This window comes from Theropithecus gelada, chromosome 16, assembly GCF_003255815.1.
Source record: "Theropithecus gelada isolate Dixy chromosome 16, Tgel_1.0, whole genome shotgun sequence".
Taxonomy (NCBI): domain Eukaryota; kingdom Metazoa; phylum Chordata; class Mammalia; order Primates; family Cercopithecidae; genus Theropithecus; species Theropithecus gelada.
The window spans coordinates 249,560-265,066 of record NC_037684.1 but is presented as its reverse complement, the minus strand read 5'-3'; positions in this window follow the sequence as shown (position 1 = coordinate 265,066).

The window sequence follows — 15,507 nt, the reverse complement described above, 5'->3', positions numbered from 1 at the left end:
TGCCACTCTTCTTCTCTTATCACCTTTGCACCCTTCTCCCACCCAGACACCTACATACACTGGGCCCCTGACTTCCCTCTTCCCAGCTTCTCTTTCTGCTATTAACTGGCAGTTGCTGCCTAAACTTGCCAATCACCCTGAGAGTTGTGAGAGGATAGCCTGGCAGCCTGTAGCTCTGTGCTGAGGGTGGGGAGTGCTGAAAGGAAGAGGACGCCTACCCTCCCAATATCAGGTTGCTGAGTGAAGTCTCCTTTGATGACAATGCAGCTTTGATGACAATGCAGACAATGCTAAAGTGGACTGAAATTTGTCTTCTCTCTCTCAGGCTGTGAGACAGAGCATAGAATCGGTGTCAGGTCACAGGAGAATGATCCCCCAACACTCTGGGCCATGTTCCAACCCCGCCTGCCCCAATTCCCATTGTGCAAAATCCACCTGCAACCTATTCCAGGTAGGTGGAGGATCTTCCCTCCAGGTTAATTCAGCTTCCTGGGACATAGAGGCTGTGGGATTAAATAGGAGCCCCTAGTGAATGGGGACTGAATTGTACTCACCTTTTCCTCGGGCAGGCAGTTGGGGCTGCAGACACAGCCCTCACACAGCAATGCACTGGGAAGGAGATCTTCTGGAGACACAGATTCAAGACAAGTATGTAATTCTCTGACCATGAAGAGGGATGTTAGAACCCCAGAACAGAGATAATATGTTTTGCAGAGACACAAATACTTGTAAGGCAGGGTGTGGAGGCGTAAAAATTCAAACGTTCTCTTTCCCCTGTGACAGGTCTCCATTCAGGCTATAAGATATGGAGCTACCATATGTTCTCGGTGGAGGTGGATATGGTTAGGGTGGGACCCAAGAATAAGGTTGGCAAATGTCTAGCTCCTGAAAATCCATTTTTTTTTTTGAGATGGAGTCTTGCTCTGTCGCCCAGGCTGGAGTGCAGTGGCACGATCTCAGCTCGCTGCAACGTCTGCCTCCCGGGTTCAAGCAGTTCTCCTGCCTCAGCCTCCCGGGTAGCTGGGATTACAGGTGTGTACCACCACATCTGGCTAATTTTTGTTTGCATTTTTAGTAGAGACAAGGTTTCACTATGTTGGCCAGGCTGGTCTTGAACTCCCGATCTCAGCTGATCCGCCCCCGCCTTGGCCTCTCAAAGTGCTGGGGTTACAGGCATGAGCCACCTCGCCCAGCCTAAAAATCCAAATTTAAGACAAATATTTTGGAAGAAGATGAAATCAGGAGCAAGAGAATGAGTAGTGATTGTAAGAGTGCTGTGTCCTGACTTTTTTCCCCCCAGCCAGAGTCCTGGAATGGGCAGTAATTAGACCATGCCTTCACGTTTGGGAGTCTTAGAGTAGAAGATTCCAGGTTTTTTACCTAGGCAGGGCCCTCAATGATAGAAAGTCTTATAGAAAAGTTCCACAGTGTAACCATGGAGAGGAGACATCCCTATATCAAAACTGGAGGTGCAGTGTGCCTAAACATGAGCAGGGCGGAGGCAGCTCTCCGATTCTCCATGAGCACCGAGTATCACAGGAGGGTCATCTTAATTATCCGATTCCCCCAAGAGGAAGACCGAAGTTAACTGAAAAATAGCTGATGGATTTGCAAAAGGTAGCCATGACCAGGACAAAAGAGCAATCCTTGCTTATGATTTCACCAGAGCATGCGTGAAGCCTGCAAAATTGTCAGCAGTCTAAAAAGTGGTGGTTCTGTTGACTTAGCAACTATTCCCGGCTATAAAACAAAATAGCACTACTGTTGTACAATGTAGACAATGTGGAAAAACAGTATGAATGGAACTGAGATTATTCCTGGGGTCTCTCCTTGCTTTGCTGTGTCAGTGTGTATAAGCTGGTGAAAAATGTCTATAACTCCGTACAGGTTGGGTCATCAAGGGCTCAGATCTCCTCCAGAATAAAAATCGGAGTCACTCCACCAGAAAAAATAGCACCAATCAGTTGAGAGGGTGGTTGAAGACCAAGGGAACACGGATTGGATAAGTGGAGGCAGGAACTTGTTATAATAAGCTGCAGCCTCACAACCAGTTTCAGAAATAAAGACTCTCAATCTACCCACATTTCATTTTTATTTTGGGTATATGTTTCTGTAGTTAATCTTCTTTTCTCTTCCTTCTCCCATTTTCTCACTATTATAACCAGGTGTGTTAGCGGTGGTGGTTTTAGGGTATTTCGTGGGGTATACAATACCAGCCCAGGATCACAGAAGAACAAGAGATGAAGTGGGCACTATCAGGAGATCCTGAACTTAGAGCTGAATGAAAACAGCAAGTGTTGGGCTGTCTCCCTCTGGGGACAAGATGAGTGGATTTTCAGTAGTACAGGGGCATATGCAGCAGTACCTGCATTATATTAGGAGGAGCTGAATCCAAGGGAATGTACAAATATGCAGGGAGAGTTCGAGAATATTCCCAGCAGTGCTGATGCAGCCAAGAGTCCAGCAGTGGTGGTGAGTATGCAGGGTATTAATACAGCATTGGCACATGTCAGAGTCTTCTTGCTCTATGGACATAGCTATATTCTCTACTGCCAGACACCTTTATTTGCCTTCTATCAAACCTTCCTATCAATTTCCAAGCTACTCTTAATATTCTAATAAGTGTGGTCAGTTTGCTATTTGCATAAAAACCTTTTGCCTGGTTAGCTCCCAGAGCTGTGAACTCCTCCAGATGCTCAAAGGGTGCTACGTTCTCACAGTCCTCCCTGCCCCAGAATCAACTAATACTGGGAGTAACTGGAGAGCGTTCTGCTCTCACCATGGGATTTAGTATGGGTTGAGGAAGAGATAACACCGAGACAGGAGTAAATACACAGAGAGTGTGAGCAACCTATTCATGAAGATCATTTCTGCCTTGGGGTCTGCTCAGGCCCAGTCACACTTTTAGCTTTTCCATTTGACGGGGTGTTGCTGGACATGCCCTACTTCATGGCTAAGTGGATCAGATAACACCCAGCTCACATGGGTGGTAATGTCACACATGAATGGTTGGACATTCAGTCTTTTCAGAGTTTAGTAGCTGGTTCTACAAAACAGAGTAGGTACTTTCCACAGAGAGAACAGGAATTTGCTCCAAAACCCCAGGGGCTTTCACTGTGATTCTCCTATCAGGATTTTCCAGCTCTATACAGCGCTCCTGAGCAACTCCAGATATTTTGTGTATTAAAAATCTATTGGTTTATGAGGGCCAAGAGTCAGAGCTACACAAATTTCAGTCTGAGTCAACCAGAGAGACATTGATTTTTCTTGGCATAACTCAAAGCTAACATTTTGTTACGGTTTAGACCACAGGGATCCTTCATCTCCCATGGAGAACCTCCATGAGGTGGTAATTCCCTGAATTTTTATAAAATTTATCTTTCATCCCAAGAAATTAATGTATCTTACCAAAACATCTAGGGTATCTGCCTCATCTGTCTCCAGGTCCTGCCAGCACAATGCCATAAATGTACTGGGTCAGAGGATATTCAATGGGACGGTGAAGTGGTTAACATCACTGTAATCTAGATTCTGTCATTGAGCCACAGAGGTAACTGACCATGGAGCAAGATAGCAAAAGTGCACTGACAGCCCTGTGAGGCGAAAGCACTTCCCTTTCTGCTTCTGATGTTTCTGCTTAAAATTTCAAATATCCAGGCCGGGCCCGGTGGCTCACGTCTGTAATCCCAGCACTTTGGGAGGCTGAGGCAGGCGGATCACGAGGTCAAGAGATCGAGACCATCCTGGCCAACATGGTGAAACCCTGTCTCCACTGAAAATACAAAAGTTAGCTGGGCCTGGTGGCGCAGGCCTGTAGTCCCAGCTACTTGGGAGGCTGAGGCAGGAGAATCACTTGAACCTGGGATGAGGAGGTTGCAGTGAGCTGAGATTGCGCCACTGCACTCTAGCCTGGTGACAGAGCGAGACTCCGTCTCAAAAAAAAAATTAAATAAATAAATAAATAAATAATCCAAATATCCAGATGTATAACTGGCAACATTCCAGATACCAGGAGATGTGTATGTAATTTACAATTATTTAAGTTGCAGGAAGAAAACATGGGGAGGGAAGTTATCCAACTACAGGCATACCTTGGAGACATTGCAGATTCAGTTGCAGACCACTGCAACAAAGCAAGTATCACAATAAAGTGAGTCACACGAATATTTTTGGTTTCCCAGTGCATATAAAAATTATGCTGACATTATATTGCTGTTTGTTAAGTGTGCAGTAGTATTATATCTAAGAAATACTTTAGTGCTAAAACTGCTAACAATTATCTGAGCCTCCAGCAATTCTCTTTGTTTGTTTGTTTGTTTTTTTTGCTGGTGGAGGGTCTTTCCTCCAAGTTGATGGCTGTTGATTGATCAGGATCGTGGTTGCTGAAGGTTGGGGTGGCTGTGGTGATTTCATTTTTCTATTTCTTTTTTTAGATGGAGTCTTGCTTTGTCACCCAGGCTGGAGTGCAGTGGCATGATCTCAGCTCACTGCAACTTCCGTCCCCCGGGTTCAAGCCTCAACCTCTGGAGTAGCTGGGACCACAGGCGCCTGCCACCACGCCTGGCTAATTTTTTGTATTTTTAGTAGAGACGGGGTTTCACCGTATTAACCAGGATGATCTCTGTCTCCTGACCTCGTGATCCACCCGCCTCCGCCTCCCAAAGTGCTGGGATTCCAGGCGTGAGCCACTGGGCCCGGTCGGTGATTTCTTAAAGTGAGACAACAATGAAGTTTGCCACACTGATTGACCCTTCCTTTGATGAAAGATTTATCTGTAGCATACACTGCTGCTTGATAGCATTTTACCTCCAGCAGAACTTCTTTCAAAACTGGAGTCAATCCTCTCACAGACCCTGTTGCTGCTTCCTCAGCTAAGCTTAGGTAATAATCTCAGTCTTTTCTTGTCATTCCAACAATGTTTGCAGCATCTTCACCAGGAGTAGATTCCGTCTCAAAAAACCACTTTCGTTGCTCATCCATAAGAAGCAACTTCTTATTCATTCAATTTTTATATGAGATTGCAGCAATTCAGTCACATCTAATTCTAATTCTAGTTCTCTTTCTATTTTTACCACATCTGCGGTGACTTCCTCCACTGAAGTCATCCACTAGGGCTTGAATAAACTTCCAAACTCCTCTTAATGTTGGTATTTTGACCTCATCCCATGAATCACAGATGTTCTTAATGGCACCTAGAATGGTGAATCCTTTCCAGAAGGTTTCAATTTTCTTTGCCCAGACCCCTCAGAGGAATCACTATCTATGGCAGCTCTAGCCTTACAAAGTGGATTTCTTAAATAATAAGACTAGGAAGTCAAAATCACTCCTTGATCCATGAGCTTCAGAATGGATGTTGTGTTAGGAGGCATGAAAAGAGCATTCATCTCCTTGTACATCTCTATCAGAGCTCTTGGGTGACCAGGTGCATTGTCAGTGAGCAGTAATGTTTTGAAAGGAATCTTTCTGAGTAGTGAGTTTCAATAGTGAGTTTAAAATATTCAGTGAATCATGGTGTCAACAGATGTGATGTCATTTAGGCTTTATTTTTCCATTTTTAGAGCATGGGCAGAGTAGATTTAGGATAAATCTTAAGGCCCCTAAGATTTGTGAAATGGTAAATGAGCATTGGCTTCAATTTATTTATTTATTTGTTTATTTATTTACTTACCATGGAGTTTTGCTCTGTAGCCCAGGATGGAGTGCAGTGGCGGGATCTAGGCTGACTGCAACCTCCGCCTCTCGGGTCCCGGTTCAAGCAATTCTCCTGACTTAGCCTGCCAAGTAGCTGAGATTATAGGCATGCGCCACCATGCCCAGCTAATTTTTGTATTTTTAGTAGAGACGGGGTTTCTCCATGTTGGCCAGGCTGCTCTTGAACTCCTGACCTCGTGATCTGCGCACCTCAGCCTCCCAAAGTGCTGGGATTACAGGCGTGAGCCACGGCATTCGGCCGGCTTCAACTTAAAGTCACCAGAGCTCTTAGCAAGAGTCAGCCTGTTCTTTGAAGTTTTGCAATAAAATATTTCTAGCAATAAAATATTCCCAGATAGCATCTTCTTCCAATAGGAGGCTGTTTTGTCTCCACTGAAAATCTGTTCTTTAGTGTAGCCACCTTCATCAATGATCTTAGCTAAATCTTCTGAATAACTTGCTGCAGCTTCTCCATCAGCACTTACTGTTTCACCTTGCACTTTTATGTTACGAAGACGACTCGTACATCTCTATCTTCTTTCCCTAAACCTCACAAGCCAATCTCTACTAGCTTCAAACTTGTCTTCTGCAACCTCCTTACTTCTCTCAGCCTTGACAGAGTTGAAGACAGTTAGGGCTTTGCTCTTGATTAGGTTTTGGCTTAAGGGAATGTTGTGGCTGGTTTGATCTTCTATCTAGGACACTCGAACTTTCTCCATATCAGCAGTTAAGACTGCTTTGCTTTTGTATCATTCGTATGTTCACTGGAGTAGCACTTTTAATTTCCTTCCAGAACTTTTCCTTTGCATTCACAACTTGACTCTCAGGTGCAAGAGGCTTAGCTTTCAGCCTGTCTCAGCTTTCAACATGCCTTCCTCACTAAGCTTACACTTTGCTAACTTTTGATTTAAAGTGACAGATGTGAGACTCTTCCTTTCACTTGAACACTTAGAGGCCATTGTAGGGTTATTCATTGGCCTCATTTCAATATTTTTGTGTTTAAGGGAATAAAGAGGTCTGAGGAGAAGGAGAGAGATGGGAGAACAGCTGGTGTGTGGAGCAGTCAGAACACACACAACATTTATGGGTTAAGTTCACTGTCTTACATGACCATGATTTGTGATACCTCAAAACAATGACAATAATAACATCAAAGATCGCTGAGCCCAGATCACCATAACACATTATAATAGTGAAAAGTTTGAAATATTGGGAGAATTACCAGAGACACAGAGTAAACACATGCTGTTGGGAAAAAATGGTGCTGATGGACTTGCTCAATGCAAAGTTGCCACAAACCTTCAATTTGTGAAAAAGTGCAGTATCCGTGAAGTGCGACAAAGTGAGGTACCAATAAAATGAGGTGTGCCTGTGTTTATTCTCTCAGCCATTAAACCTAGAGTCAACCGCAGGCGTTACCATTCCTCCTGGGGAAGGAGGTCAGCAGTTAGCAGGGCCAGCCTACTTCCATCTTCATGAGGTCACTCATAGCATCTTTGGATACTCCCTGGAACCCCGAACAGTGGCTGCAAAGATTGTGCGCAATCCTAGGGAGAAATCTTGGCATGTTCGCTTTGGCATGGGAAGGGGCACTAAAGCCTGGAGCAGAAAAGCCTCGGGGTACCACAGACAGAGGCTGGGCTGTTCTGTGGTTTGCCCCATCCCCTGTGAAAATTGCCAGGAAGGGCACCAGTAAGGACTTCACTTGTTTTAGCCTTTCCCCTAAATTACACGTGAGTAGCCACAGAAGCTGCTATCTCCAGGGGAGCATGAGCTCCTGGGGGCTTCCAAGACATCTGAGGATCATTACTGATGTCAAAGAAAGATACAAACTTCACGAGATAGTCTGGATGAATCAGATTTAATGAACCAAACAGAGCAAGACATAGGCCACTGGGTTATAAGACGGAAAGCTTTTTGGTTGTGCTCTGTTCTTTCCTCACTTAGTTCCAGGAAGACTGTGGCTGTAAGGAGGACAGCAGCTGTGCCTGTCCTGCAGGGTGGGAATGATATGATAACGTCACGGTGGGCTGGAGAGACCAGCAATACCAGCGAGCAGATCTGCTGGCCAGTGAGGAGCCCTCATTGTCGGCAGGACTCCCATTTCTTCCTTCATGCTTCTGGGTTCTTCCCTCAGCTTCTTCAGTTCCACTCTCACTCTAAGTCCCCCATTTTCACAGTCTGGCCCTTGGGAGAATGTTCTGTCTGCTCTGAAGTCTGGAGAGTCTTGGCAGGAATGAAATCTGCATTGTCATAACCGCCATCTTTCCACCTCATAAGAAGATATTATAAAATCTCTGCTCACGGCCAGCCATCTCCCCACCCCGCACATACCTGTGTTCACCCCGGAGCTGCTCCCCCATGGAGTCCCACATGGAGGGCACATCTCCCACCTAGAGGAGTGACCCTACTCTCCACATCCAACTTCCATCAGACCCAACCCAATCTGATGAGAAGGATGGAAAATGCAGGGTGATCACTCCTGTAGGTCAAAGGAAGTGGGTCTGATGAATGCAGTGGGCACACCGCCTGCCTCTGTGTCAGACCATCCCCAGGCCTACGGCTGGGCCCAGACACTTCTTTGCTTTCAGCTGGAGCCCCTCAGCACACTCGATCCTGAAAGGAGGACTGTGAGCACAGGCCACCTCATCCTCATGGTGATGAAAGTCACCAAAATGAAGACTGTGCTTTCTTCCAGTTAGCCTTTGCTGTGCTGCACACACATGGAACAATTTGTACCCTCAATGTCACCAGAAAGGAAGGCAGAGCAGACAGTAGGGCAGGAAGTATATACAAATACAAGGTCTCCAGGGAGTGCCCCCAGGTGAGCCAGTTCCTGTTCCATCTCCCAGCTGGTTTCTCTCTAATTACAGTAGTTTTTCCTGGAGATGTAATCGCCAAACATGAGACATTCAAGAACACTTTTTAGCACTTTGCTCATCCCAACATGGCATGGGTTTTCCTGGTACCTTTAGGAAAAGTGGCCAAAGAAATGAATTGTCTCTGTGTCATTTAGAACCTCAGAGTGAACACATAAGCTATGAAGCCAGGTGTAGTGTGCTGGGGCCCATCTGGGGCCGCCTGGAGGTTCGGTGACAAGAGGATTTGAAGAGCTTCTGGGAGAGATGGTGAATGTGTGCTTGGGAGCCGCTGACCAACCCCTCAGCTGAGATCTCTATGCAGATATGAAATTCGGTCCACTGCTCAACTGCAGGTGAGCAGTGAAGTCACTCCCTGAGAAGATGAGTGTTCAAAAGTTGCAAGTTGGCTGAGGGCCTAGAAGGTTGAGAGACAGGGTCCGCCCCGATGCCTGGCAGTCTCTGACCTCTGTTCTGTACTAAGAGGTTCCTAGAGAAAAGGCTGCTTGGGTGAGCTAAAGAGTGAACGAAATAACAAGAGAAGAACACTGAATGTTCCACACAAGCCTGGGCAGGATGCTTGTCCTCTGTCCTACCCAAATTACAGAATCTCAGTGAAAGCGATGTGGAGGTAAAACCCCAATGACAGTCAAAGAAGGAGGTGAGGCTGGGCGCAGTGGCTCACACCTGTAATCCCAGCACTTTGGGAGGCCAAGGCGGGCAGATCTTGAGGTCAGGAGTTTGAGACCAGCCTGACCAACATAGTGAAACTTCCTCTCTACTAAAAACACAAAAATTAGCCAGGCATGGTGGTGCGTGCCTGTGGTCCCAGCTACTTGGGAGGCTGAGGCTGGAGAATCACTTGAGCCTGGGAGGCAGAGGTCGTGGTGAGCAGACATGGCGCCACTGCACTCCAGCCTGGGCAACAGGGGAGATTCTGTCTAAAAAAAAAAATAAAATAAAATAAAATAAAATAAGGAGGTGAATACCAAGCCTGCTTTGTCCTTGGTGGTTGGAGCTGGGACAAGCACTCATGACCACCCATGGGGGCCTTGACAAGATTCCCTAGCAGCACAGAAATACTAGGCAAGCCAAGAGAAGGGCTCAGACTGGGCACCCCTGGTAATTAGCTCACGTTGGCATCTCACAATCTTTGGAGGTGCTAAAGTTGCAAGCACCCAGGAAGGATGACTCAGTCTGAAGAAGGGACCAGGGCACCTGGAGGAGATGGAGCAGTGATAGCTGCAGGAGGCAGACAAATCCCTAGGCAGACAGGGGTGGGCCCCCAGTGAAACCCCATCCTCAAACCAAAGACAGCTTAAAGCCTGAAAGCCAAGCTATAAGCCTTCATAAATCCATGGACCAGACTGGGAACCTCTTTTCCCATTTGGCACACTTTCATCTAATTCATCCCCACCCTTCACCTATTTTACACATATCTACACTTTCCTAATTGAATTTTTACACTGCCATGCCCACCTTTGAGTGGTGCCTTTGTTTTAGCCTTTTTTGCATACTCACAAACTAATCAGCACGCACTCCCCATTCTGAGCTCATAAAAGCCTTGGCCTCAGCCACACTGGGGGACTGCCCTCCTTCAGTTGGGAAGAGACCATCCAACTTTGGAGAGGAGGCTGCCCTCTTGGGTCCCCTCTTTGCTGAGAGCTGTCACTCAATAAAGCTCTCCTTATCCTTTGGTTGTCAGCATAACCTCGTTCTTTTTGGATGTGGAACAAGAACTTGGGACCTGCCAAATGCAGGTGCGACAAAGGCTGTGACACTGTGGTTCTCTGCCCTCTGCTGGTGGAGGGCAGCCGCCCCATGTGACAGGAAGCAGCGGAGGAGCCAGGCCAGCCCTGGAGCCATGGACTGGAGTGGGATTACAGGACTAAAAGAGCTGTTAGCATGCTGTAACACCCCCTCTGGGGCTTCGGGTTTGCTGGCATCCCCGTTCATGCACTGCTGCGTTCCTCTTATCCAGACACTGGTGCCCAGGGTGGGAGCTGGTCGTGGCATGCTCAATCCAGCTGCAGGCTAAGTGTGGATCCCACGGTGAACACAGGATCTGAGCAGGAGCACAAGCCAAGCACAGCCCGCTGGGCTGATGGGTGAGGTAGCTCCTGCAGTGAGCCCAGGGCCAAGTGAGGCCCTGGCAGGGGTGTCACCAGCCATGGAGGTCTCCAGCTGGTGAAGCAGATCCGAGAAAAATCCTGTGTCAGCAACACAGTACAGGACAGAGGGCAATGACCCCAGGCAGCACAGAGGACAGCAAAGGGCAAGCCCAAATCCAAGTCGAAAGTGGCTGCCTGGATTCTAGGCTGATGAGTAGCCTGGCCTTGGTGAGGGAGTGGGGCCAGGCAGGACAGCCCCAAAGAGCCTGCAGGAGGACCCTCTGGAGCACTGTCAGCAAGGGGAGGGCTCCCATGCCCCTCTCTAAAAGTGACCTAAATATGAGCATGTTAACTTACATAACATAATCTTTAAAAGTTCATTTTTGGTTGGGCACAGTGGCTCATGCCTGTAATCCCAGCACTTTGGGAGGCCGAGGCAGGCAGATCATGAGGTCAGGAGATCGAGACCATCCTGGCTAACATGATGAAATCCCATCTCTACTAAAAATAAAAATACAAAAAATTAGCCAGGCGTGGTGGCAGGTGCCTGTAGTTCCAGCTACTTGGGAGGCTGAGGCAGGAGAATGGTGTGAACCCCGAGGTGGAGCTTGCAGTGAGCCGAGATCACGCCACTGCACTCCAGCCTGGGCTACAGAGTGAATGAACTCGTGTGATGAAAAATTCAAATAATACAGATGTGCAGAATGACCTTCCGGGAGATCATCAATATTAGTAGTTTGCTGTGTGTTTTTCTAAAGCCTTTTCCTATGCTTTTAAATATACACATGTGTTCATATAAATATTTCCTTTTTGCATAAATGAAGTGATATATATTATTTTGCTTTATATACTTAATTTTATGTCTTGGAGAACTTTCTAGGTTAGTGTCTTTTTTTTTCCTTTTTAACAAAGTAAGTGTCAGCTGTGTGTGGTGGCTTATGCCTATCATCCCAGCACTTTGGGAAACTAAGGCAGGAGGACCGTCTGAGTCCAGAAGTTCGAGACCAGCCATAGGCAACACAGTGAGACCTTGTCTCTACAAAAAATTTAAAAATTAGCTGGGCATGTTGGCATGCCTTTCCCAGCTACTTGGGAGGCTGAAGTGGGAGGATCACTTGAGTCTGGGAGGTTGAGGCTATGGTGAGCCATGATCATGCCACTGCACTCCAGTCTGAGCAACAACAGGGCAAGCCTCCACCTCAAAAATAAAACAACTTGTTATCTAAAATTACATCATATGAATAGCTCATATTTTATTTATCAAAGCTCTAGTTTTTGAACATTGAGGTGGCTTCTAGTCTTTTTGCTATCACAAACAATACTATACTGATAATTTCGTACTTGCTTCTTTGTCTATATACATCAGTATTTCCCCAGAATGCCTATATGTGGAAATACAAAGGATGTACATACTGTACAGTATTGGGAAGATATTGCCAAGTTCTTCAGCAGAAAGACTGTATCAACTTGCACTTCCACCCACAGTGAAGGAGACACCGATTTCTCACACATTCACCCAATACATTTGTTACCTCGCTTTCCCAAGTTAAATTTGTAGTGGAATATTTCTTGCTGTGTATTCTTGTAGCTACTTCCCTGTTCCCCATGGAAAATGGGGCAGGCTTGAGACCTACCCCAATTGAGAATATTGAGCAAAGAACTCTCACAACAATTAGGTAAAGAAATTAATTAGCAGAAACTGTGTAAGACAAAAGCACCTGGTGTTTGCTTCTCCAGCATTTGCAGTTTCCAGTGGGCAGCACAGGCTATTCACGGCCTGTGGTAGCTTTGCTGAGGTGCGCATTTCAATCCCTCAGCTGCAGGATTGCTGAGGAGGGAATGATAAGGACAACAGTTGACCTTTGTTAAGCATGTGCTTGTAGGTCAGGTCCCCGGCTTGCCCTTTATACCCATCATCTCCCTGAAGCCCCGCCAGCCTGTGGGGTCCTTTCCATTGCAATCCCCATGTCACAAATGAGGAAAGTGAAGCTCAAAGGAAATCCACACCTTGCCAACGCTTCAAGCCCACCTCAGACCCACTGATGTGGAATCTCCAAGGGTGGGGTTCGGGGAAAGCTCCCAGATGCTGTGCATGCATGTGGGAATGAGCAGACGCTCTATCGACTTCATAAAAGCTCTGTTTCTTTGTGAAAAACAAAACAATATTCCCATTAAAAGAGTTCTAGAGCTCTGGTGACAATCACAAATTTGGGCATTTGGCAAGGTCTCATAACAGATGATCATTTGAACGGGCTAGGTATCCACAGCAGCCATCTCACATGTATAAAAATTAACAGAAGACTGAGCAGACATTGGGAATCCCTGGATGTCCTCAGTCCACACACCTCATCCTTCATATCTGGAGCCATCAAAGTTTTATTCCTTTTTTTCAGGCTGGCTTGTGAGACCTTAGGCATGAAATGTCTTCTGTGTTTAGACTCCTGAATATGCTGGAATTCTATTTTTCCTGGAATTTTATGTTGCAGAGAATCACTTCCTATTCCTGTCAAATCCTTCCAACGCCTAACTGCACACCCAGACCTTGATCAGATTACATCTTTGTCCTGTTTCATGAGAAACTGAGGAAGAGCACCAAGATGTAGTGTCACCCAGCATGACACTTAGTTAGGTCAGAGACAGTGACATTTAAAAAGTCAGATGGCAAAGATCTGTCCAAGGAAGTCTCCTCAACACAGGTGGGGCTGTTTGCATTTCTGTGTTACTTAANTTCTAGAGCTCTGGTGACAATCACAAATTTGGGCATTTGGCAAGGTCTCATAACAGATGATCATTTGAACGGGCTAGGTATCCACAGCAGCCATCTCACATGTATAAAAATTAACAGAAGACTGAGCAGACATTGGGAATCCCTGGATGTCCTCAGTCCACACACCTCATCCTTCATATCTGGAGCCATCAAAGTTTTATTCCTTTTTTTCAGGCTGGCTTGTGAGACCTTAGGCATGAAATGTCTTCTGTGTTTAGACTCCTGAATATGCTGGAATTCTATTTTTCCTGGAATTTTATGTTGCAGAGAATCACTTCCTATTCCTGTCAAATCCTTCCAACGCCTAACTGCACACCCAGACCTTGATCAGATTACATCTTTGTCCTGTTTCATGAGAAACTGAGGATGAGCACCAAGATGTAGTGTCACCCAGCATGACACTTAGTTAGGTCAGAGACAGTGACATTTAAAAAGTCAGATGGCAAAGATCTGTCCAAGGAAGTCTCCTCAACACAGGTGGGGCTGTTTGCATTTCTGTGTAACTTAAAGCATGGGCCAGGTAATATTTTCAGGCATCTACAAGGTGCCTTCTCTTACTCTCCCACTTTCTTTTTTAAAAAAGTTGAACTAACAGCATATTTTATTTCTCAGTAACTCCATGCACACTAATTAAACATGAGATGGATAGAAATGTTATTAATTGGAAAGCAAGACAGAATTCATATGATCCCCAAGACTGAGACACAAAGGGAGGTTGGAAAAGGACTTAGAGAAAATTTTATAGAGCTGCATTCATACTCTTTGTGATGGTTAATACTGAGTGTCAACTTGATTGGATTGAAGGATACAAAGTATTGATCCTGGGTGTGTCTGGGAGGGTGTTGCCAAAGGAGATTAAGATTTGAGTCAGTGGACTGGGAAAGGCAGGCCCACCCTTAACCTGGGTGCAATCTAATCAGCTCCCACATGGCTAGAATATAAGCAGGCAGAAAATGTGAAAAAAGAGACCAGCCTAGCCTCCCAGCCTATATCTTTCTCCCATGCTGGATGCTTCCTGCCCTCGAACATCAGACTCCAAGTTCTTCACTTTCGGAACTCAGACTGGTTCTCCTTGCTCCTCAGCCTGCAGACGGCCTATTGTGGGACCACGTGATCGTGTGAGTTAATATTTACTAAACTCCCCTTTATATATATAGCTATTCCATTAGTTCTGTCTCTCTAGAGAACCCTGACTAATACACTCTTCTTCAGTTGCCTTTTCTGAGTGGAAACATTAAATCTTAGTGACTAGGTAAAAAGATATCACACAGGGAGAACAATGAAATTGGAGATAGCCACATGCGTGCAAACAGGGCCTGCCCTCAGTGGTCTCAGGGCACAGGGAGGTGGCACAGCCTGCTGTGAGTCCCGGTGCTGCGGCTCACCAGGAGGATGCTCCATAACTCCTCTGGGCTCCATTTTCTCTCTGAAGAGGCCCCTGCATCTCGAACTGTGTGGATCCTTCCAGTTTTCCTGTAGAGAGCCTCACTGGAAGAAGGTCATTACTGCAACCTCGCCAGTCACTCACAAGTGGTAAGAGCCTATTTACTGTAAATCTTAGGAACCAACTCAGGTCAAACCGAATGCCATTGTGATCATTGGGAACTATGATTAAATAGTCATTTTCTTTTTTTTTTTTTTTTTGAGACGGAGTCTCGCTTTGTCACCCAGGCTGGAGCGCAGTGGCGCAATCTCGGCTCACTGCAAGCTCCGCCTCCCAGGTTCACGCCATTCTCCTGCCTCAGCCTCCCGAATAGCTGGGACTACAGGCGCCCGCCACCGCGCCCGGCTAAGTTTTTGTATTTTTAGTAGAGACAGGGTTTCACCGTGTTAGCCAGGATGGTCTCAATCTCCTGACCTCGTGATCCGCCCACCTTGGCCTCCCAAAGTGCTGGGATTACAGACGTGAGCCACCGCGCCCGGCCTCTTTTTTTTTTTTTTTAATTTTACTTCAAGTTCTGGGATACATGTGCAGGTTTGTTACATAGGTGTACATGTGCCATAGTGGTTTGCTGCATCTATCAACCTGTCATCTAAGTTTTAAGCCCTTCGTGCATTAGGTATTTGTCCTAATGCTCTC